This window comes from Manacus vitellinus, unplaced genomic scaffold (assembly GCF_001715985.3).
Source record: "Manacus vitellinus isolate BGI_N305 unplaced genomic scaffold, ASM171598v3 scaffold_23_pilon, whole genome shotgun sequence".
Taxonomy (NCBI): Eukaryota; Metazoa; Chordata; class Aves; order Passeriformes; family Pipridae; genus Manacus; species Manacus vitellinus.
In genome coordinates, this window is record NW_021939718.1 from 7,151,249 (window position 1) to 7,176,073 (window position 24,825).

At 39.4% G+C, this 24,825-nt stretch overlaps 1 non-coding gene and 1 pseudogene across 1 annotated transcript; both read left to right on the top strand.

Annotated features, from left to right (window-relative positions):
* LOC103757560 overlaps positions 1 to 22,376 on the top strand; it is a 116,729-nt pseudogene extending 94,353 nt beyond the window's left edge.
* Positions 6,872 to 7,025, top strand: LOC112841094. Its single transcript, XR_003212722.1, has one exon. It is a non-coding gene; the product is annotated as a U4 spliceosomal RNA (small nuclear RNA).
* Positions 22,377 to 24,825: the final 2,449 nt, after the last annotated feature.

Sequence of the window (24,825 nt, forward strand, 5' to 3'; positions counted from 1 at the left end):
GATTATATGTGTTATATATATCTATTATATGAGTATGAGCTATTACAACTGTAATCTGAGTATCTGAGTTCACATTTGTTAAATGTGAACTACAAAAGCACCCCCCAAAGGAAACTGAAAGAGGTGCTCAAAAATTTGGTCCTGAATGTCAGCTTTCTGACGCTTCCCTTTGGAAAAGAGTAGTCAGTCATGGTGCAGTTCAGAAATTGAAGTAACAGTGAAAAAGAATGGAATATTAAGGGTGATTCATTTCCTAAGAGTCAGTTAATTATTCAGTCTATTCCACTAGGTATCTGAAAATCTGAAGTATATTCTGAACAGTGCTTTTGGTGAAAATTATGGTATTTCTGAAGAATCAGGCAATTCTTCTCTCTAAAGAAGAAAACAAAAGTGGTGAAATTAATAACTGGAGTAGGGAATTTCCATATAAATATTTTCTTATGATCCAGAATATTTTATTGAAGAGTGATATTGCAAAAAGTCATAGTAGCTGGATGTGGTTTAACACTGACAGTGCGATTTAGTACTTGTTTCTTTTCAGTTGATAGCTTCTGAATGCGATTAAATTTTAACTTTGGTGACATTATGGGATGGAAACCTACATCTCTTGCAAAAAGTAAGATCTGACACTTTTTTTTCCATTCAGCATCTCTTTTTTCTACAGGCAGACGCAGGAAAAACAGAGGTGCCAGGTATATATTATGTGTTTCTCGCTTGACATTCATTATTTGTGTGCATTTGGTCCTTTTTTAAAGTATTCTTGTTTTACAGTGGGCAATCTTCATCTTTTCAGCTGATATTTGCTCTTGCTGCATTTCTCCCCCCTCTCTCTTCCCAGTAATTCTGCAAAATTCCCTTCCTAGGCACAGGATTTTGTTTACACACTTTTTCACTAGTGCTGCTCTAAAATTTTGCACTCTAATGGTGTTGCCATGCTTCATTTGGACTAGGTACAGCACAAATAGTATGACATAAGGTGATAAATGACAGTGGCTTGTGGGTCATCCTCCTCCTCCTCCTGCACAGAGTTTTCTTGCTTTGCCATTAATAGCAGGGGCACTAGTGTGAGATTTAAGGCTGTTCAGTGGCAGTGGCTGCTGCAGCCCATGGGTGGGCATTGTATGCCTTCCCTGAAACGCTTTGTGATGGGCTGGTCCTTCATATGAGCAACTTCAGACTTGCTTGGTACCTATATACTGCTTTTCACACTTCTTCACTTTAATCCTACTTCTACCTCCTATTTAAGACCTTTCTGATGTCTTCCAGACATCCACTAGAAAATACAGGTGCTGAATATGGCGCTGTGGTTTTAGCCAAAGCATCATCTGCATCATTTTCTAATTCTACAGGTTTCCCACCCAGATTCACTCACATTCACTGCGGGGGAAGGGTGGTAAGCTGGCTAGCCAGACCCTGTGGTGCCTGAAGCAGCAACGCACGGCAGGGAGCGGAGCAGGCCTGGAGTGGCCCAGACGGTACCAGCCGCCAGCTGGAGCCGAACCAAGAGACGTGGGGATGCCCTGCAGAGAGAACTTGCAATGGAGCAGAGAGAAAGAAGCCAAGTTTGGAACGACTTGGATATGGACTGAGCTGAACCCCAAGAAACCTTTGACCTGGGGAGGAGGGGTGGATCCTGCTTGGAGAGAGGGATCCCCTGAGAGCTTGCTTCACCCAGGGAGGAACCTCCACGTAGCAGGGAAAAAGACTCGGAGTTTAACACCTTGTACTCCGTGGTGAAGACATGGTGAGACAGGTGTTCTCCTGAAGCCCATGGATGAACCCTCTGTAGTGTAGCCAAGTGGTTAGAGGCAGGGGCAGACCCTCCCCTCCCCTCCATAGAAGAGAAAGGAATTTTCTAGCTACGGTGAAGTGGAGCTGTGGCCCTGAGAGTAAAGGAGAGACTTCTTCTCCTCCTGGACTGATATGGGGGGAGGAGGGGTGATTTTGTAAATACATGAGTTTGTCATCATAGGAAGATTAGTTAGAATTGTTGTATTGTATATATTACTTTTTAGTTTTTATTCTGTTAGCAATAAATTTTGACATTGTTCCCCCATGCTGAGTCTCTTTTGTCTGTCTGGAACTTCTCTCACACTTTAGCAATTTTGTGGGGGTTTGAAAATTGGGCCCAGGGTCAAACCATGACACGTGTCTGATCTCATAATCTCATGGTATCGTGTCTTCAATACACTGCTCATGATCCAGGTTACTAAACTCTTTTTCTGTTATTAATCATGCTTTTTTGTGCAGATAAAGGAGGTCCCTTGTAAGTGGAAAATGTACATGTAGTTCTAGCTTTTACAACAGAAATTCACAGCAAATTCATTTTCCTGTGTCTTAACATATGTTAATCTGTGTTTTGTATTATGTCCAAGAAAATGAATGCATAGCTTTGTGATTAGTAGTATCAAAACTAATGAAAATGAAAATGAGTTAAAGCCTCATCCTCTCCTAGTGAAGCTGTCAGCAAAACTGTTCACTGAATTCAGGGGAAAAAAGTTCCTGGTAAAAGGCAGGTTTAGAGAGATACTAATCAGCTGTGCCTAGTTAGCCGTGCTCAAAGGTGGCAGTTAGATGTAAAACTTCGCAGTTCCTAAATTGTCCTTTCAGATTGTCTGCCAAGAGCATTTTGTGCAGTTAATTTTCATTGATACTTGAGGAAATAGAGTTTAGTAGCAAGCCTTTAAAATTGCTACAGACTTGTTTATGTAAGTGAGTGAGGTTAATTGAGATAAACATAAATTTAAAGTTATGGGCAATTATGTTGCTGTCCCTCTGAAATCAGACTTATGAGCTGTATTATTGTAATGATTGCATTGGTCTATAATATTCATGTATGTACATGGAAGATCCACTCTTGTTTTAAAGTTAAATTTACAAGGAGGTGGAGGAGACTGAGACAGGGAAGAAGAGAGGGATTAGTTAATGATCATGAATGACAGGACTTAATATTCTGTGTATTGAATTGCTTTTAATATTCAGGAATGAGAAATTATGCTTATTTCTTTGATAGCATAAATACTTTTTCCCTACATCTGGTACATGTGTGGGCTACATGAATGTCCATTTTCATTATTCAGTTATAGTGAGTATATTGGTTTTTTATGCATGAGTATATTATGTTTAGTGGGCAGCTCTGATTTTATCAAACTGTGGACTATTAATCCCATGGCATGTCTTTATAGAAATTTAATGCCTCAGTCTTTTTGTGATTTTTATTTAGTACAGCAACATATAAATTAAGAAGAAAGTTATAGGAATTTTAAAATAAAGGGAATTTTCAAGAGAACACATCAGTCACAGTAATAATAAAGTGAAGGAGATAAAATTATTGGCAAACAGAATGAAGCAGAATCAATACAAAATACACAAATTCATAAACTAAAAGTGCAGCACTTTGCCATAAATTGAAGAGGAAACCAGTATTTTATAAAACATAAGGCTGTTACTCATAGAGGGCAGGAGCCTTTTTTTTCTTATTAAGGATAACATACACATTAGGCTTGATGATCTCGGAGGTCTTTTCCAACCCAGTTGACTCTGTGATTCTATGATTCTCTTCAAAAATCTCCATTAAATGAGTGAACCAATTTGTTGAGCAAGGAGCAATCTACCAGGACTATCAGGGGTAAATCACTGTTATGGCTCAGCCTGGTGAATAGAAGAGATGGTGCTGGTTCAGGATATAAAGAAGTGGGGATAAGTGGGGATAAATGGGGATAATCAGTTTTTGCTTCTGATCAGCAGTGGGAAATAAATCAGAGAGGTGTCACTTTCACTTTGGTAGCACACAGAATGAGTGATGAGAAAAGAACAAAACATGTCCTTGGTGGGCTTGGCAGTGCTGGGTTTAATGATTGGACTCGATGATTTTAGAGGGCTTTTCCAATCTAAATGACTCTGTGATTCTGTGATGCTGTAATGAACTGGTGGGATGCTACAGTTTGTGCTGCTGTCTGCAGTGCACAAGGCAGCTGGCAGAAGGCAGTTCTGTAAGGCATGTTCCAGCCCCCTGCAGCTGACACAAGAAGTAACTGCCTGGATGGAAAAAAAATGACAAAAAGATGTACTTAAGGGTCCTGGACCTGAAAGCCATCCCCATTGTAGTGCTTGAAAGGTGTGGAACCCTTTGCTTCTCTAGCTGTTCACCAATTCTATATCTTTTCATGTCTCTCTGTTACTTACCTTGAGCTTTGCCAAGCAGCTCCTTGGGTATCATTTCTGTGTGGCATAATCACAGTGTTAGTGGGGATTTTGTAAGATGCAATTTTCAAAAGCACTTGCTGTTGGCCTGATCTTGTCCTCATTGACACTACTGAGAATTTTACCATTGACTGCCAAATATGAAGGAGTCTGGGGGCTTAACTTTTACCTGTTATCATTTCCTTTGAAATCATCTACCTGTTATGGGTATGTAGATGTGCTCATGACAATTATTTTAGCATCTTTCTGAGGCTTTTCATTAGAAGAAAATTTTGTGTTTTGCAAAACATTGAGTAATTTTCTTCTTCCATGTCTTCATCATTAGTGTTGAGAAAAAAACCAAACTCATACCTCAGCTTTAGCATTGTTAATTTCTCAGGTGTCTTCTTGTAGGTGTCGTCAAGCAGACATTTCACAGGAATAAGGTTGTGGCCAAAGGATGCCTGTTACTAGCAAAAATACTACTTTCAGAAAAAGAGTTTTTCTGCATTTATTTTGAAACTTCTCTAAGTTTTAAGAGTTGAAGGAAATAGTTGAAACTTTTTGTTTAAGGAAAATCCAAAGCTCTTCCTCAAAAGGCAAGCACTTTTTGACCCTTAGAGACGTTCCCTCATCCTGTATTCCTGTATTCTTTTCTGTGATTTCTCTCCTTTTAGTCCAGCTCATTGACTCAGGAGATGTTAAACCTGGGATCATGTTGCAAAGCAATTTAAATTAGTAGTAGAATGGCTAAGGCTCAGTAGAAGAGTAGGCCTAGAAAGCAATGCTTCAAAGTAGTAAGCTAGCAACCTTGTTTGTGAGTGTGGAATGTACTGAAGAGATGGCAACAATAATCAAAGGATTAAGTCAAGCATGTATATAATGATTTGTTACCTGGGATGTGGTAAGGGTCTGTTAATCAGTTTCTAGGGGTAAGACAGCTTAAGTAAGATTTATGATTAGAATAGATGATTATTAATTATTAATTGTTACCAGTATGAAGGATGAGCTTGTTTGTAACTGCACCTGGTTTGCTGTGGAAACTGTAACTGTTTTGCCGTGGAAACTGCACTTAAACTTGTTTGTGTATAAAAGCTGAACTGAAAATGAGGGTCGGTGGAATCCTGACTTGGGGCGTTAGCCCGCAGGTTCCCGGGGCCCCGAATAAAGCACCGCATAAACCGGCACTCTGTTGGTTTGTGTTTCTTTTGGATTACGGGCAACAATCAGAAATACTAAACCCAGGTATAGATTCTGGCTTGTCATATTGTTAACCTTGCTTAAGCCCGAAAAAAGAATAACATTTATAAGAGCTCTGTAAGTGAACGTGTCACCCAAATCTTCCTACTCTGTTTAGAACAGAAATTTACTTCTGTTAGTCTTGAATATTATAAAGATTCAAGATTCCAGAAAATAATGATATTTTCCTGAATTGGCAGTCAAATTAGATCCAAAATGATTATCCAAATTACTTAGTTGTCCTAAATTCTGGATATTCTTCTAGTGTATAAACTTGAAGTTTGAGAGCCTTTGCAGTTACATGGTCTACAAAGGCCTTAATTATAACTATTCAATTTAAAATGTCTGTAGTCTGGATCTGACCTAATCAGTCATTTTTCTTTCCCTAATCCCCCATATCTTACCACAAGTGTCCTAAGTTCCTTTAATCAGGGATTGTATACAGGATTGATGAGTAAATCTACAAGTCTTTTATTACTACCTTCTACTTTTGCTTGGTCAAATATGTGTTTAAACTATGGATGCTTCTGAGAATTAAACTAGTACTGATTTACGTACGGGAAGGGATCATTAATTAGCAGTCTTCCAGGAATCCTCTGGTCATCTCCTCCTCATTTCTTTTTTGCTTGGGGATTTTATCAATTCAAAGATTTGCAAAACTGGAACACATTTGTCTGGTTCTCACGTGCAATTGACCTTTGATATGTCTGCTCTAATTAGCTATTTAATACCTTTGTTATATGTAGAATTGTGTGACACCAGAGAGATATTGATTAAAGTCAAAGTAGATGTGAAATTTCAGAAGCCAAAAGAAAAAAAAATCTAATTTTCTTGTGTTTGTGGGCTTTTATTGTTTTATTTTATGCCATTTTAGTTTTTAAAAAAATCTGATAAAATGAACTGAAAAAACCACAAAACACAATTAATGATGCAACTTTTCTATTTCAAATATTTTGGTGATTAATATTCTAATAATGTAATGTTTTACATTTGGGTTAAGAAAAATACATAACAGTGATAATTGAAGACATCAGAGAACATTAAAAATCTTTGGTTTGAGTAAACTCTCTAGAAGAGAACTTTGTTTTATAGCAAACCCTAGAAACAAAAGTAACGGTTGTATTAATTTTTTTTCCTGCACCTTTCTAAACCTTAGCAGAAGGATTGAGTTTTGAAGATTTCATAGAATCATAGAATCGTTTGGGTTGGCAGGGACCATAAAGGTTATCTAGTTACAACCCCCCTTCCCTGAGCCAGGACACCTTCCACTAGACCAGGTTGCTCAAAGCCCTTCCTCCCTTCTGGTGGGGTAGCCTGTAACAGAGTCCAATAAAGCCGTCTGCGTCTGACTTCCCTTTATTCTTGATCCATTTGCTCTTGGTCAGCTCCGCATCCATCCCCAGGCAGAGCTCCCTGCACTCCAGCTGGTCCTAATACAGAGGGTGACATGATCTTTGTGCAGTGGCAGTATCATAGCCCATGAGGTTAATCCGAGGAGTGATTATCGGTAGTTGAAAACTTTTCCCAATACTCCACCATGGCAACTTGAAATATAGTTGGCAAGGGCTTTAAACTAGGTTTGAAGGGGGAAGGGCTTGAAACCAGGCTCTCCAGCGATGTCCCAGTGTGCTGAAAGGAGAGCCAGTGGGGAAGACGACCGGTCTGCCTGAACAGGGAGATTTTGAAGGAAATTAGGGTAAAAAAGAGAGCCTACCGATTATGGAAAAAAGAGCTGGCTACTCAGGAAGAGTTTAGGAATATAGTTAGGTCATGTAGAAAGAAAATTAGAGAGACGAAGGCACAATTTGAACTCAATCTTGCCACTTCTATTAAGGATAATGAAAAGTCTTTCTACAGATACATCAATAGCAAAAGAAGGGTCAAGGAAAACCTCCATTCTTTATCGGACATGGGCGGGAACAGAGTTATCAAAGATGAAGAAAAGGCTGAGGTGTTTAACACCTTCTTTACCTCAGTTTTCAACAGCAAGACAGGTTGTCCTGAGGACAGCTGGCTTCTGGAGCTTGTAGAAAGAGATAAGAAGCTCAATAGCCCCCTGTAATCCAGGAGGAAACCTGCTGAACCACTTAGATCCTTACAAGTCTATGGGATCAGATGGGATCCATCCTAGGGTGATGAGGGAGCTGGAGGAAGAGCTCACCAAGCTGCTCTCCATCATTTACCAACAGCCCTGGCTCACTGGGGAGGTCCCAGAGGATTGGAAACTGGTGAATGTCACACCCATCCATAAAAAGGGCTTCAAGGAGGACCTGGGCAACTACAGGCCTGTCAGCCTGACCTCAGTGCCTGGCAAGGTTATGGAGCAGATCATCCTAAGTGCAATCACACAGTACCTACAGGATGGACAAGGGATCAGACCCAGCCAGCACGAGTTTAGGAAGGGCAGGTCCTGTCTGACCAACCTGACCTCCTTTTGTGATCAGGTGACATGCCTGGTGGATGAGGGGAAGGCTGTGGATGTGTCTACCTGGACTTCAGCAAAGCCTTTGACACCGTCTCCCATGGCACACTCCTGAAAAAGCTGCAGCCCACGGCTTGGACAGGGGCACTCTGTGCTGGGTTAGGAACTGGCTGGAGGGCTGAGACCAGAGAGTGGTGGTGAACGGTGCTGCATCCAGTTGGCAGCTGGTCACTAGTGGTGTCCCCCAGGGATCAGTGTTGGGCCCAGTACTGTTCAATATCTTTATCGATGATCTGGATGAGGGGATTGAGTCCACCATCAGCAGATTTGCAGATGACACCAAGTTGGGGGGCAGTGTCAATCAGCTGGAAGGCAGGAGGGCTCTGCAGAGGGACCTGGACAAGCTGGAGAGTTGGGCTGATTCCAATGGGATGAGGTTCAACAAGGCCAAGTGCTGGGTCCTGCACTTTGGCCATGACAACCCCCTGCAGCGCTACAGGCTGGGCACAGAGTGGCTGGAGAGCAGCCAGGCAGAAATGGAGCTGGGAAGGAAGCTGAACATGAGCCAGCAGTGTGCCCAGGTGGCCAAGAAGGCCAATGGCATCCTGGCCTGGATCAGGAACAGTGTGGCCAGCAGGACCAGGGAAGTGATTCTTCCCCTGTACTCAGTGCTGGTGAGGCCACACCTGGAGGCTGTGTCCAGTTCTGGGCCCCTCAGTTCAGGAAGGATATTGAGGTACTGGAGCAGGTGCAGAGAAGAGGAAAGAGACTGGAGCACAAGTCCTTTGAGGAGAGGCTGAGGGAGCTGGGGTTGTTTAGCCTTGAGAAAGAGGAGGCCAGGGGAGACCTCATCACTCTCTACAACTCCCTGAAAGGAGGTTGTAGCCAGGTGGGGGTTGGTCTCTTCTCCCAGGCAGCTATCAGTAAGACAAGAGGGCATGGTCTTAAGCTGTGTCAGGGGAGGTTTAGGTTACATATTAGAAAGAAATTCTTTACAGAGAGGGTAATCAGACATTGGAATGGACTGCCCAAGGAAGTGGTGGATTCTCTGTCCCTGGAGGTTTTTAAGACGAGACTGAATGTGGCACTTAGTGCCATGGTCTGGTAACCGCAGCGTTAGTGGATCAAGGGTTGGACTTCGTGATCTCAGAGGTCCTTTCCAACCCATCTGATTCTATGATTCTATGATTCTATTATGCCCATCTCTGTCTTCCCTGCATGTCCTAAAGAGCCTGTGTCCTTCCTTGCTACATTAAATTGTCTTCTTTTGATTATTTTTTCTCTTTGTTCACTCTGCTATGAAGGCATTCTTGGGTTGTGCAGATAATTATTTTTCAGCAGAAGAAAGAATTATTTGAGGACAAAACTGGAATAATTTATACTGTAGTGTCTTCCTTTTTGAGTTCTGAAGAAAATGAGGAGGAATTTGAAAGGAGACAGATAAAAATCCTGAAGAAATGAGTCAGAAAGAAAAAAGAAGGAAATGCTACTTCAGAGTATGGGTGATGTGCAATCATCCCAACATGTTTCTTTCAACATGGAATGGCTCAGAGTTGCCCGATTTTGCCCTTTACAGCAAAATAGTCACACTGATAATGTAATATTCCTCATTGTGTTCATCCTATAGCTATATTCAAACACAATCAGCTGTTCAAAGATATAATTGCGCAATTTTGTTGTGAATGGTGTATGATTTCAGAACCTTTGTGGTGCTCACTGGATGTGCTCTATCCACAATTTAGTAAATGGAGTTGTACCCTAGCAACTGCTAACAATACAAAGATGTGCGAAGACCTGAGCAAATAAGTACCTCTGTAAATCAATATTTTTGAGGTGCCTGATAGTACTGTGATTTTAAACTGTATTTCTAGTGGTAGCAAGATATGGTGAAGTAATTGTGAAGGTCTGTGTCACAAAGAAGATGCTTCTATTTTCTCTCATTTTACTTCATATATAACACCTTCAATATCCTTCGATTATGGGATGACTGTTTCAGAAGATCAACCTTGCAAAAAGGTACCCTTCAATCACATCAATAGAAGCACAGCTGGCTGAATAGTTTTCAAATTACTTTTTCAGAGGAAAATACTTGAGTCATTAAAACACAAACTGGTTGAGCATAAAGGTCCCTTTCAATGAGATTACTATTACCAGAAAAAAAGTGTAAAAACAATTATGTCAGTTGAAAGAACAGATTTGAGAATTTGCTTATTTGGACATTAAACATATCTATAGCAAATAATATATATGAAATATAACAAGTCTTCAGAATTATTGAAAGTATTTGATTTACTCCCTTTTATTTGATTTGAATGAGATTTTTGCTTTTCAAGCTTTTTTTGAGGTTTGAAATTTAGACTTGATCCAAGCCAGTGAAAATGTCAAGAATTCTTGCAGAATGGTGAAAGTGTTTTCATTCCCCTTTTTTAACAGTCTGCTCTGAATGCAAAGGAGAAACACCTCTCTATTCTTACTTTAAAACCTTCTACTTTTTTGTACAACAGACACTATGCTCATCCTCTAACCTTGATGCACAGGGTGCTAAGGGAACTTATTGCAAGTTTTGCTTCTGATAAAACAGTGCTTGACTGCCTGAGCTGATGAAGAGCCCCTGTGAGCTATTACTAATGATACAGCCAATTTAATCAGATAGATACAAATAAAGAAGTTGGTCTAATTGCCTCTGGCAAGATGCAGTGGTGCATATACTCACTATCCTATTTACCGTGAGTTATGTCAACATATCACAAGTTGGAACCTTTGAGAATAACCTTCTTATAGAAGAACAATGAGGCTTATGCTTCATTCTCTTCTGTTTCCTATTATACTGATGGTTTTTTATCATATGGGGTCTTGATACCTGTAGGAACAAGGTACTCCTTCTAGTGATGCTGATGGATTTTTTTGGCAGATCTTGAATCATAAAATCATAGGATGGTTTGCATTGGAAGGGATCTTAAAGACCACCTAGTTACACACCTCCGCCAAGGGCAGGGACACCTTTGACTAGACCAGGTTTCTCCTGTCCAACCTGGCCTTGAAGACTTCCAGGGATGGGGCAGCCACATTTTCTCTGGGCAGTGTCTGCCAGTGCCTCACCATGTTCACTGTGGAGATTTTTTCCCCAGGGTTTTCTCTTCTCCAGGCTGAAAAGCCCCAACTTTATAATTTGTCTTCATAGGAGAGGTGTTCCAGCCCTCTAATCTTCTTTGTGGTAGTTCCTTGAAAGAGGATTCTCTTTCTCTCCCTGAAATAGTTAGAACTAAGCCCAAGAGTCTGGAATTTCCCTTAGCACTGAAATAATCTTAATATCAATAAAATATCCTTTTACAAGTGAAGATATGAGATGCTTACATGCTTGTTTCCAGTGGTGTTTTTAGCAAATTGTGTTTTCCTAGTCTAGCTTCTCGCTGTGGATACTTTAAATGTTTGCAGCGAAGCAACTGGATAATCAGGCTAAGTCTCCAGTGATGGAATAAAGCCAATGGAATAACGATGGTCCTCGATGAATGCTCAGGATGTTCAAAGTATATGCCTGCTGCATACTGTTACTGATTGCAAGGGTGACAGGAATGAGAAAATTTCCAGCTGATATGTTAATAAACACAATCACATGTTATTAAATCAAAAAAATTCTAGGCCGCATCTAGCAATGATATATCTGAAGCAACCTCATTTCCATCACCAAAGGGAAAGAATGACCAACGTTTTGTACCTTGGTAGTTAGAAGGGGAAGCTGGCTACCTTATTGGATGACCATGTCTTACAGCTTCAGATTCCCTTTTAACTGAAAAAAAGACATAAATAGTGTATGAAGATATAGGGAGAGATTCAAGACAAAATGTCCTTGTGTAATTCTCTTCACCTTCCTTGGTCATGACGTAATTGGTTGCAAGGACAGTTTTGAACTGCCACTTTTAGAAACCCAAAGAATTAAAAAAGAAAAAATGGCTTCTAACCCACTAAATCTATAAGCTTGCTCCTTAGGGTATATGACATGTGCTGTTGCTGGTTTGGGCATAAAAAATGCAATGCTCTCACACTAATGAATGCCTAAGTACCTTTATTTTTGCATGTACTGTGTAATGCATTCTGTGAAAAACAATCTTTTGGAAATCAAAGGGACCACCCTGTGAGAACAGATGCAGTTTTCAGTCCCATTTACTATTCTCTTGCGTTGAATTCCACAGTGACATTGCCAGACAAGGAATCTTGTCCCGGAATTGGATTCTCATTATGTTTTAATTCATAGAGCAATTATTGTTTCATGTATGATATATAGCAAAAACTCTACAAAGGTAACTTATAAAATGTAGGCAATGTTGAAGAAGCAGGATGTGAAGTTGCTTTGCCTCAAAGCCACTATGTTCCATTTTCTTTCCTGCCTTTGATTTCTCAGCTGCATCATGATAATGCAAAGAGGAAGAATATTCAACAGAGGTACTGGTTTGGAAAGTTGAGGGGAAGAAGAAAGTAGACCAGCAAAGAGGAGTACCCTCTTCTGTACTCAGGACAAGTTAAAAAACTTAAATACATTTCTCAAACTAATAGCACATCTCTTTTGAAATGTTCCCACCAGAGGCAGAGACAAAACTCCTATCAGCTTTAAGGGTTAGTTTTGGCTTCACAGAGAAAGTCAGCATCTGATGATGCCTAACAGTTCAGCTGGTATGCGCAGAGAGGGAAGATTAAAGGAAAGGGGATTGAGGAGAAGGGCAAGAAGTAAATGAAAGACAGAAAGCATGTTAATGAATTGTTATTTTGAACAGCATGATTTTGTGAGTCCAGCACACAGGTGTCTGCCTTTATGGATACTTAGGAAAACATTTTAAAAGTCTTGTCCATGCTATTTACAATGACTGTGGAAAACACATACCTAAATAAAACAGGTTTGAGATTATGACCTGAGACGTTGTGAACAGGAGGAGAAGTTTCTTTCAGAATACCTCTGAGAACACTTCACAAAGTATTTTGAGTGTGGTCGCAAATACAAACTTCCCTGCACTTCTGAAACAAAACACTAATATAATTGACTTTGTATTTAAATCAATATTGTTAATCAGGAGTGTTTGAGAACATGTGAAGAAGAATTCATGAGAGACTGGAAGTCTAAACTTAACAACCCCTCCTTATTTCTTTGATTCCTCTTCTGCCTATTTGCACTTCAAAATATTATTGTGTTCCCATCACAGCCGTCATGGTCCCACATAGGGTTTATTCAAGCTGCTGTGTACGTGTGATTCCTATAGATATATGAAAATTGCTATATAAACCAGCCAAAGCTTTGAAAGTATTTTGAAAGTATTTTGAAAATTTGAAGTCTTGCAAACATCAAGGTATTCAACTATGAAATATGATGCACCTTTTAACACTTCTCAGTTATTAGATGAACTTGCAAAATTCAAGTAATACTTATTCAAAACAAGTCTCTTAAAATTAATTATTTTCATTTATGAATTGCAAGGTCCTACAAAGTTGAAATACTTTTGAGGAACTGTCAAAAAAGCTTTGACTTTGAACTTAAACCTAATTTGTATGCAACACTCTAAAAGTCAAATGCATGTGTTTAGGCTACCTAAAGGCACCAAATCCAATTAAAATATTTTGTGTGACAGGAGCAGGCATAATAATTTTTGAAATGAGATTGTGGGGATTTTGTTGTAAAGTTCCACTGGAGCTAGAGTGTATTTTATGGAATAAAATGAAAAAAGCACCAATATCACAGAAGATGTGGTTTTAAATGAATATAACATGTTCTGAGGTGGTGCATTATGACCAGGGCAATTCAGAGAATGCCTGATCCTGACTATGGTCTTCCATCTTGCTCTGTTGGCAGCATTGTATTGTTCAAGCTGATACATGTTTTCATCAGTACCAGATATTTTTCATGCCATGCCAATAGAGTAATTAGCAGAAAGAAATCCTGAGTAATTCTGAAGTTACGCACTACCGCTCTTATTATTGTATATATTACTAAATGATACTACTGCTCAGGCCTGCTTTTTCCCTTGTACAGTTCAAATCACTTACGAAATAAGCCCTGACCCCTTAGGAAAGCATAAAATGTTTCAGGATGGGCTTCACACCAGACTACAATTTCCAGTTTCTCCAGGTCTTGCCTACGCTGAAAGAACTAGCAGGAAAAAATAAATTCACTTTTCAATTACCTGTCATGGTTTCAACAAAATAGTCTATTCAATTTCATAAGAACGGTAAAATTTTCAATTCACTGTAGAGTTATTTTAATTAAAAAAAAATGTAAAAAATTACAGACTGGCATATGAAAATTTAAAATATTTTTCTTAAAATAGAAATTTACTGAGATTTCATTTGAAAAAGGATGTCATTTGTAATTCAGTGTCATCTCTATTGCCTCAATGACTGTTTTGGTGTAGATGCATTTCATCAATGAAATGGAATTTTCCTCCAAAATGTTCCAACCTATCCCAGAACCCAAACTTTTCTTTATTTGTAATGCATTTTGCATTTACTTGAAGTAATTCTTATTAATTTTGTAAATAATTGCATGGCCGTTTTTCAGAGATTCATTCCTTTTTCAATGGAATTCAGCTGTGTGTTTGCTTGATCAGCTCATCAGAATTGACCCTCTCTTCTAGGAGATGGGAAATAGGTGTAAATATTTGCAGTTACCCTTATGCTTAACAGATATATCCAGAACAAATAAAATATGAGAAACATGAACATTAATATGCTTAGGTTTGTTTTGGCACTGCCAGTTATGTTTGCTCTCACTTATCCTTTGCAGTTCCCTCATATATATGGAAAAGAGTATTTCGTCTTAGTATCACAGGCATAATTAAGGCTGGAAGGGACCTCAGGTGGTCTCAAGTACAAGGCCTGACACATGATAAGCAGATGACTCTTCTCCAGTCCCCAGCAGAATTGTTGCCAACAGTCTCCATTCCCAGGTCAAGGCTGCCCATTGCTAATCCCTGAATTTTATGGAGACCCTTGTCATGGGGTATCTATCGTATTGGTTAGGTTTGGTTGATAGAAAAAGCACACACACACACACAGAGTTGAGACAAGAGTTGTCTGTCGCGTTAGCACAGCAGCCTCCTTTATTGAGGCAGCTAACCCACATTTTCCCACACACTTTCTGTAAACATCATTTTTACAAAACACCAGAGTACTAACACGTGCAATTGTGAACACAGCCAACATCCCTGTCCTTGCACATTCCATCCTGCTTATCATCTTTCCAGTCAACTCCCAGCTTCTCAAAGCTGCTCTGTTTATGGGGACAGTTAATTAGCTTCTGCTGCCATGGGAACAGCCTTATATCATCCAATATATTATGTTCATCAAACTCTAGGGGCTCAGCGGGCCCACTGCCTCTCCCCACAGACCCTGTTGGCCTTTTTTCCCCTGCCGTGTCCTGCCCATCTGGATGACAGTCTTGTCCTCATGTGTGTTGACTAGTCCTTGAAACTTGCTGTCAGCTTCAAAGTTGATGAATGTGCCCTCTGGCATGTCCTGCAGGTCACTGAGGGATGTTAAATGACATGTCCAACAACACATCCAACAGTCCACTTCTTACCAGGCTGTACTGTTCAAACTTGGATACAGGCAGACTGTGGCAGAAAATGTTGACCAACCTTGGCCAAATCCAGTCAAGTTTACACTGCTCCCCTGCTATCCACAAGTTCAGTTGTTTCATCACAGAAGGTAATCAGCTGGGTCAGGCATGATCTACCTTTGATGAAGCCATGCTGACTGTATCCATTCCCCTTCTACTCTTTCATATGCCCAGAAATGTGTTCCAAGAGGACTCTGTGATTTTACCAAGAGTCAGTGTAATGCTGACTGATCTATAGATCATCCCTTCGTCCTTTTTTGAAGGTGTATGTGATTAACTGCCCTTCTCTGGTCTGTGAACTGAGCTCTGGCTTGAATGACACCATCCCTACATGCCCAGGTAGCTTTAATAAATTCCACCTTTGCACCCTGTCCTTGATCCCACTCTTGTACACTGCATTTTTGTACGCTGCACTCTTGTACGCTGCTGGAGCTCTATCACGATGTTCTTTTTAGCCAAGTCCTGACAAACTGATGGTTCCTATGCCTGCAGAATGCTCTTTAAGGTCTGGCAGCTTTCCTTACCTTCTTTGCTTTTCAGAGTGGCCTGCCATGGATCCCACCTACCTGGTTACCATTCCCTAGGTCCAACCCAGCTCACCTGAAGTCCAGGCATTGTACTTTGCTAAAAAGATTTCAATTTTCTCTTTTTACTAGTTAAACTTTGATGTGCAGATACCTGTACAATTCATTTAGCAGGTACTTGCCTCTCAATGCCTCATGACTCTCCACCCCTCCATTTACACTCTTTTAAACTAGCAGCTATTTCTGAACTTTGAGGTTTCCTGCATTTCAGTGCAACGTACTCCAAACTGCTAGATTTAACTGTATTTGCAGTTTCTCACCACGAGCTTCTGTAATGTCAAGACTTACTGATGTGTTTTTTTACAAAAAGGTGACATCAGTTGTTTTTTATGTTCTTACAGCAAAGATGTTTGTGTTTGCATCTAACAAAAGCATCCTTCTTAAAGTGACAACTTAGGTAGTGTACTTTGATGACAGGAATATGTTATTTAATATTTATCCTCTTTATTTTTCTATTTCAAGATTTGGAATGAATTTTTTTTTTAATTGACAGTAAGAGAGAAACATACTTTTCCTCAAAAAGAGGAAATTGGAAACTGGACATTTGTAAAGATTATGAAATTGAATATTATTTTCATGTTTTCTTCAAACCTGGCTATTTAAGTGTGCTTGCTTTGGCTGGGGTAGAGTTAATTTTTTTCACAGTGGCTGGTATGGGGCTGTGTTTTGGATTTGTGCTGATGCTGAACATAGGGTTGATAATACAGAGATGTTTTTGTTATTGCTGAGCAGGGCTTGTACAGACACAAGACCTTTTTTTGTTTCCCACAATGGGGAGGAGGCTGAGGGTTCATGGGAAGCTAGGAGGTGACACAGACAGGATGAGTGACCCAAATGGCCAAAGGGATATTCCAGACCATATGACATCATGCTCAGTGTATAAAGGGGGGGAAGAAGGAGGAAGGGGGGCACATTTGGAGTGATGGTGTTTGTTTTCCCAAGGAACTACTACATATGATGGGGCCCTGCTCTCCTGGAGATGGCTGAGCACCTGCCTGCCCCATGGAAAGCAGTTACTTAACTTCTTGTTCTGCTTTGCCTCTGTATGTGGCTTTTTTTTTTCCCATTAAAGTGTCCTTATCTCAACCCACGAGTTTTCCAGCTTTTACTCTTCCAGTTGTCTCCCTGATCCTGCTGATGGGGTAGTGAGTGAGGGTCTGTGTGATGTTGGGCTGGCTGGGGTTAAACCGTAAGAATGTGTATGATATCTGGTAAGTGTTTGAAATCAATTAGTACATACTGTAAAACAGTATTTCTAAACATCACGACAAAATGTACTTATTTCCAGCTTTGGAGAATCACATATTTGAAAAAAAACAAACACCTGAATTTTGAAGATGTACTATATGAAATAATAGACTTTATTACATACGTAATGCAACAACCATCACGTGAATTCCTAAAATCCTTCCTGATTCCTTTAGAAAGCACAAGATGGGTGTTTCCCCAGCATTCTAAATAATGCTTTTATTTTTCCTGTTTTACAGGAAGGAGAAATGATACTGCTGCAATCCAAGCACCCAGCAAAGAGAAACTTGAAAAATGACCCGACTATACATATGTTCCTTGTGTGGTTGTAGATGAGGACATATTGCTGTGGTCTCTGCAGACGAAAGCTTAAAGGATCTTTGTAATTCCATTTGATAGTTCAGAGGGAAAGAATACTTTCCTTTTTCTTTTTTTCTTCTGGAACTATCAAGAACATTCAAATAGAATTTGGGAGATCTTCATGATTGGTTGAAGCTGAAACTTCTCTCTGAATTTGCTGACTCCTCATTTCATTCAAAATCTGTCATTTTAACCCCATGGACTTGTGTGTTCTTCAGCAGGAATTCCTTTTTAATTCATTACTGCAATCAGAGCAATGATGGGGAGAAGGTAAACAAGCTGGAGCGTTTATTTGCTGTTTCCAAAGCTCCAGTTAGAGCCTACCACAAAAGGCTGTTTAACAAGACATATATATAGATGAGATGTAAAGTGCTTTTATAGATTCAAAACTAAGATACACAGAAGAAAACAAGAAGATGGCTGCTTTTTAGCTCGACTAAAGCTGAGCAGCAGCTACTGCTGAAGCCTGTGTTGGAACTGGCTTTTCATTCTAAATTCATTAACACTTCTCCCACCCTAAAAACCCCAGCAATCAATAAGATAGGAACTTCTCTACATTCTTTATTTTGTCCAAGATGAGACAAAGCCAAGACAGAGTTCATAGTATGGTCACAGGAAAATTTCATTGCCAGGGTGATCCAGCACTGGTAAATCCAGCGCAACACAATATGAACTAAAATGAGACATTCAGCGATGAATAGTAGAATGAAATATAAGAAATCTGTGCATAGCACTTAAGGCCAGGTGATCTCTGCTGAGAATAACTACTAAGACTTCTGTCAGTGCTAATGACAAGCTTCCCTGTTCCCCATCTGTGTTTCTCCTCCGTGGAAGTGCTTTCCCTGTGTGGTGTCTTTGCTGGGTTAATGTGTAGTTCACAGTACTTGAGTTCTGCATGTTCAGTTCCTAGAGAAAACAAGCTGGTAATTGCATTCTGGCAAAAGGAGAGAATCAAATGTTCCCTTCACATCATCTCCTACTCAGCTTTGCCAGGCTCAGCAGTTTTTTCTACTTGAGAAGCCACTCAAGGATACAGCAGTTAGATTTCAAATGGCTTGGAACTGACTGCATATCATAAAAACAAACCCTTTAAATGTTTCACCAATGGTATTTTTTTATCTGTTTTTATAGGGGTCTATTTCAATCTCTATGGATTGAATACTCTGCTCCATTTGGATGCAACACAGCGGATGTACATCTGTCTGGGAGAACCACTCTCACACTCAAACTCACCCAGTATCAAACTGGGAACATAAACTGGACACCAAAGTTGTACAAAACTTTGTACAAAGTTGTACTGAAGTACAACAGAAGTTACTGAAGAAATTTTATTATTGTTACTTATTAAATGTTTTCTTTGGTTATTATGTGCAGACATGTGCTCTACAGATAGATATATTTGTAAGTAATAATAATAAATAATCATGTATAGATGTCCAAACTGACTAAGTGTATAAAAATCTAGATATAATAATATATAATACAGATATTTTATCTATTATATATAATAGATAATATATATGGTATGTATTATATAATATATACATAATATGAATGTGCATTTTTGTGTCTAAATGTGTCTAAATGCAGAAATATATGTGTGTGATTACATATGGTTACATGCATATATAAATATATGTATTTATATACACATATACAAATCAAATACCTAGATATCCATCTGTTTGATGTATATGTCATTATATAGCATGTATACAAGTAATTTCTGTTAGGGATATATTACATTATTCAGTTATATCTCTACTCAGTCAGGTTGATAATCAGCTTGAAACTGTGCATTAGTTCAGAAATGTTGCTTTCTTGAGCAGGACTACAACAGCAAAAACATCTACAGCAGCGCAGACACTGTGCCACACCTTTACCTGTGCCACCAGAACCTGAACAACTGTTACAGGACTTCTTTTTCAGCATAGGTTTAAATTCTTGTGGAAAATGTGTAGCAAAGGTTGACCTGAAATTCAGATCCCACTAGGATTTTATTCTGGCTCATTCAATAGACGGAAACTCACATCCTACTCCAAAAGTCCACTGGACACTGGAAAATAGATATATAAGTGCTTTTTCAAAGTGTTTTTAAAATGTTTCATTAAATAAATTATATTTAACAGTAATAAAGGATGGGAATAATTTTTAAATGCCTGGAATCTGTGGCAAAAACTCTGTTTTTAGGTTTTGTTAGAGTGCAAAAGATTTCTGACAGACTGATGATTCTGTAATTGTCAATTTTAACTTTTTCATTAATTTTACTATATTCTTTCTATGCAATACCTGAGTTTGTCTTTGTTTTAACTTTTGTTTTAAGTAAGCGATATCATGAAGTATCATATATAATAGGGAAGTTAAGCTACTTTAATTATTTTTGTTCTCAACCCTCTGCTCCACCAACAAAAGGCCCTGGTAATTGTTCCTTCTGCCCTGCTACTTCTTATGGAAATGCACATTCACAGTCACAGCTTTTATCAAAGTCACACAGGTAACACAGGCACTTGTGGTGCGGATTGAAAATCTAACTTCACCAAACCTCTTTCATTAGCTATTTTGATATCTTTCATTAAAGTATAGCATCACTTTTCCTTACAGTTTTGTAATCCAAGTTAAAGTTGCTCAGATTTCTTTTTACATTTGTGGGTTCCTTTTTTTTTTTTTTTTCAATTTGTAGGATGGAAATACTATCAAAAAACCCTTCAAAACCCATATATTTACTATGTGTTTAGGGAAAAACATCCTTTCCCACCGAGCTGGTAGTACACAGGACTTATAAAAAATGAGATATATATTCTGCAAAGAATTTTTTTTTCACTTTCATATCTTAAAAAAAAAAGAATTTAAAATATACTGCAATTCTGTATGTATTCTACCTGCATTAATTATAACTTTTTTGGCTGCCAAAAGAAAAGATAGTTTTGCATCAGCAGAACTAAAAAATTTGTTTCGTTTAACTTACAGACCTTTAATACTATTAAAAGTGCACCGTGGAGTGCATAACTTTAAATTGATTAATTTCCTGTAATTTTTTTCCACTGATTTTGTAATAAAGTGATATTATTTGAACATAATATCTTTAAAGACCTTAGGAACATCATAAAAAGGCTTTTCACTGGCTTCTTAAAGAATTTTCACTCTTTAAATGTATGAGATTTTCATGTGCCTTTAATTCTAAATTTCTTTGAATCAGTTGCCCTGTCTTTTAGAGCCAGGAACAAGACTGCTTTTGAGATACTGATAATAGATCCAGTGTATCCTGTGTTTTGGATATGGCGACATGCAAGAGAAATGGTATAGAGCAAAGTTTAATAGGGGTCCCACTTTCTGAAATGCTTATAAAAAGAATATACAAGTCAGTTTCCAGAAGAAGAGGAGCATATTTAGTCAGTTTCTGAATATCCACTGATGCCAGTGTTGCTTTCTCATTAATGGAGGTAGTGGTGAAGCCTCAGTTTGACGATGGCCTAATTCAGCTTTGGGAGCCTTTGCAGCACTGGTGGTTCCAATCCAATGGATAACCACTGCTGCCTTTAGCCTTTCCCTCCTGTTCTTCTTTTTACAATTGTTTCTTCTTTTTATAATTCTCTCCCCTGGATCCTTTCAGTTCCTTAAGCTGGATTTAAGGACATTGGCAGCCACAAAACATGAAGTAAGACAAAATTAGTTTGGAGCATTGTACATCGTCTTATGTTCCCTGGCTATGATGAAATCGATAGCCTGAGTAAAAGACATATCAAGGCAAATTCTATCTGTTGTGCTTATAAAAGAGTTTGCCCTGTAACTTTGCCTTGCAGCATTAAATTGTGCCCTACTCTGCAGCCCATGGACAGCGTGGGGCACTGCCAGGACTATCCCTAAGGCATGGAGGGCGGTGGGAGATTATGTCACCATGCCCTTAATATGCCTTTTCACATTCAACTGACTCTATTGATCTGTGCAGAAAAGATAGGGTCCTCAGGAAATGAGATGGTTCTGTGGTATCTCTTGTCCTCATTTACACCATTACTGGCTTTAACAGTTTGTGGAGGAACATCAGAGTGATTGGGAAAGATTCAAAGCCTGGAGAGACTTATACGCAGCCTAGAGAAGCCAACTATCCATGGACTTTCATGTTATTCCCCAGTTTCCACCATGTTTAATGTACCCTCACACATGTTTCTGTATTAATCCCCTTGGTTTATATTGTTCAGGGCTTGTCTGAACTTGCCCTCACGTTTTCCCGCCAAAAGTTGTTTACTATCTTGTCCTCCCCTGTTTTCCCACTCATCCCACTGTGACTGGCTGAAGGATGCCGCAGTGCAGAGTGAGTTCGCATTGGTTCCCTTTACGCCGATACTCCCAAGTTCCTCCCACCTTTCCCTATCTCCCAATCCTGTGTTTTCCTGAGATGTCAATCCCATGTTCTGCCCTAGTTATTGAACCTCCCCTTACCCGAACTCTATATAAGTCCTTGTTCTCCCTCAGTAAAGTGGCCATTGCACCCTGACCTTCTACCGTGTCAGAACCCTCTGTGCAGTGTCGTGTCCCTATTCTTATCCCACCGGGACGTGGCAACAGTTCATTGTATAGTTTCTTTTCTTGTAGGTGCATCAAGTTTCTGATCTGTGGGAAGGAAGAATTGCGTCATCTCTCACAATCTTGTTTTCTTCTCTTTAGGTTAATCTTGCTAGAAATGCCTTATGTCTTCCCAGTTCAGGTGAGACTTGCAGAGCTGGACATTGCCGACACCACGTGAGTGATGTGGTTGACACACCGAGGGCTGGGATGCCATCCAGAGGGACCTGGATGAGCTCGAGAAGCGGGCCCTGAAGATTATTAGAGAAATGGTACAACTCTCCTATGAGGAAAGGTTGAGAGAGTTGGGGTTGTTCTGCCTGGAGAAGTCTTCAGGATGACTTTACTGGGGCTTTTCAGTACCTGAAGGTGGGGTACATGAGAGCTGGAAAGAGATTTTTGACAAGGGCATGGAGAACAGGACAAGAGGAAATGCCTATAGTTTGAAAGGGAGTAGGTTTATATTATGTATTAGGGAGAAATTCTTTACTATGAGAGTGGTGAGGAACTGGCACAGGTGTCTCACAGAAACTGGATGTCCCATCCCTGGAAGTGTTCAAGGCCAAGTTAGATAGGCTTTGAGCAATCTGGTCTAGTGGAAGGCAGAAGAGGTCAGAATTAGTTGATCTTTGGGATTCCTTCCAGCCCAAACCATTATTTAATTCTATGGTTTAAAGCCATCCAGTATAAATGTGAGAGCATGGAGACTAGGAAGGAAAATATCTTCCAGAGTAAAGCAGATTGTGCCCTAAGAAATAGCCGGTCTGTTTTAGACCACAAAACTGGACTCAGTGTGCTGAGAGAAGGGTTTGCTTTTGTCTGACAGATGACCAGAGATCTCAAAAGGCATTTGTTGAGCATAGGCTAAATTGATGGGAAACCACAGAAGAAGGATACCACATATTATTCCTTCCTTGAGCTCTTTTCCCTGAGGATGACAGGGGTAGGAAGACTAATCCAAACAAAGGTTGGAACTGCTTCGAGCCATTTGCTCTGTACAACAGAAGAACCAGTCTCTGAAATCGCTAGAGTGAACAAATATTTTCCTTTTGCATTGGCTTGAAGAGACACCACAGGAAATGCTGCTGCTGAGCTTTGTGTTGCCTTTAGGTGTGTCACTACCTGGGTTCAGTGAATCGTTTTGTGGAGGAGAGAACATTTACTGGTGCTGGTGGTATGGTGCCCATAAGAAACTGCAAGCAATAAAAGCTTCCACTATGTGTGCAAGGCTAAGAATTATAGTGGGAAACTCGAAGGATATGAAGGTGGAAGGAAGGCTTTCTCAATACCATCAGTCTTCACATTAGAGTAATATAATTGATTCTTCCTTAGTAAGAAGTCTTTTCTGATCAGAAATACATCCCTTTGATATGAAAGGTATTTTTTAGCAGGAATTCCAGCGTAGTAAAATCTTAAGATTTGTTTTACATGCAAGTTTAATCTCTTCTTTAATACAGAGGAAATACGTGTCTGGATGCTTGTTTCCTGTGCCCTTTGCAGGACTCTGTTGTGCTTGAGTGCCTTGTTCACCATTATTTCTCTGCACTAATTGAGCTTGTAATTTTAAGCCCTTTTGCATTTTACGTAAGTGTATTAGGGGAAAAAAAATGCTACTGTTTTTCCTGGATTCCCTCTACAGCTAATGGAGAAAAATAAGTATCTCCAAGCAGTCATTCTGTCATGGGCAATGGACAATATATTATGTACAGAGAGGAACTCTAGATTCCAAACAAAACTATCACTTCTTTTTTTGGGATTAGTTGGTTCACACTAGTTGATCTGTTGAAAATCACTATCTCATAACACAGAACCAATTTAGTTTATTGAGACTTGTTATGATTCACTAGGCTCCCTGGACATTTATACCTAGCGATAGAGATGGCTCAGTTTCTCTCCCTGTCTAGTATATTCCTTTAAAAATAATCTGCTAGAGACAGCAGACCATTTATGCATTCAGATTCAAATACATATTTTCAGAAGCAGGCAGAAGAATTTGTGAGAATGTATACAGAAAGAACATGTTGGATATAGCCAGTACCTATAGACAGCACTGACAGTACTCCCTACAACTACCTCATGCCTGACAATCGGAAATTTAGCTCTCATAGGAACACCATTTTTAGCAGGGTTTTACTCAAAAGTTATCTACATTAAAAAAAAACCAAAATAAAACAAAAAAAAACCTACTGAATGCCATATGCTCAGACAACAGGTTAAAGAAGCTGCAGAAAAGCAGAGTATAAGTACAGTGAAGTGCCTTGGAAAGTGTGTGTTTGGCAATAAATAAAATAAAGTCCTTTGAGACCAAATAGCATTAATTGCAAGAATTTATGAATAATTAATTATTCAAGATTATGTTGTAATTATTAGCTTTAACCCTGTTTCACACTAGAGAAGTGAGCTTTTAAAGGCTACCAGTTTGGAATATTTAGAAAAGGATTATGAGAGTCTGATGGAAAGCTTAGGCTGGAGGGGAGAGACAGAGGACAACATAATTTCATGGTTTCTCATACCCATCCCTATCATCTCTACTTTGAAGAAGAAACTGCAACGAGACAAGAGGAAGGGTCTGAAGGATGCCTTCAACAGTACTAAGCATTGCCAGGTTCTTCCAGCAGCACCCAGTTGTC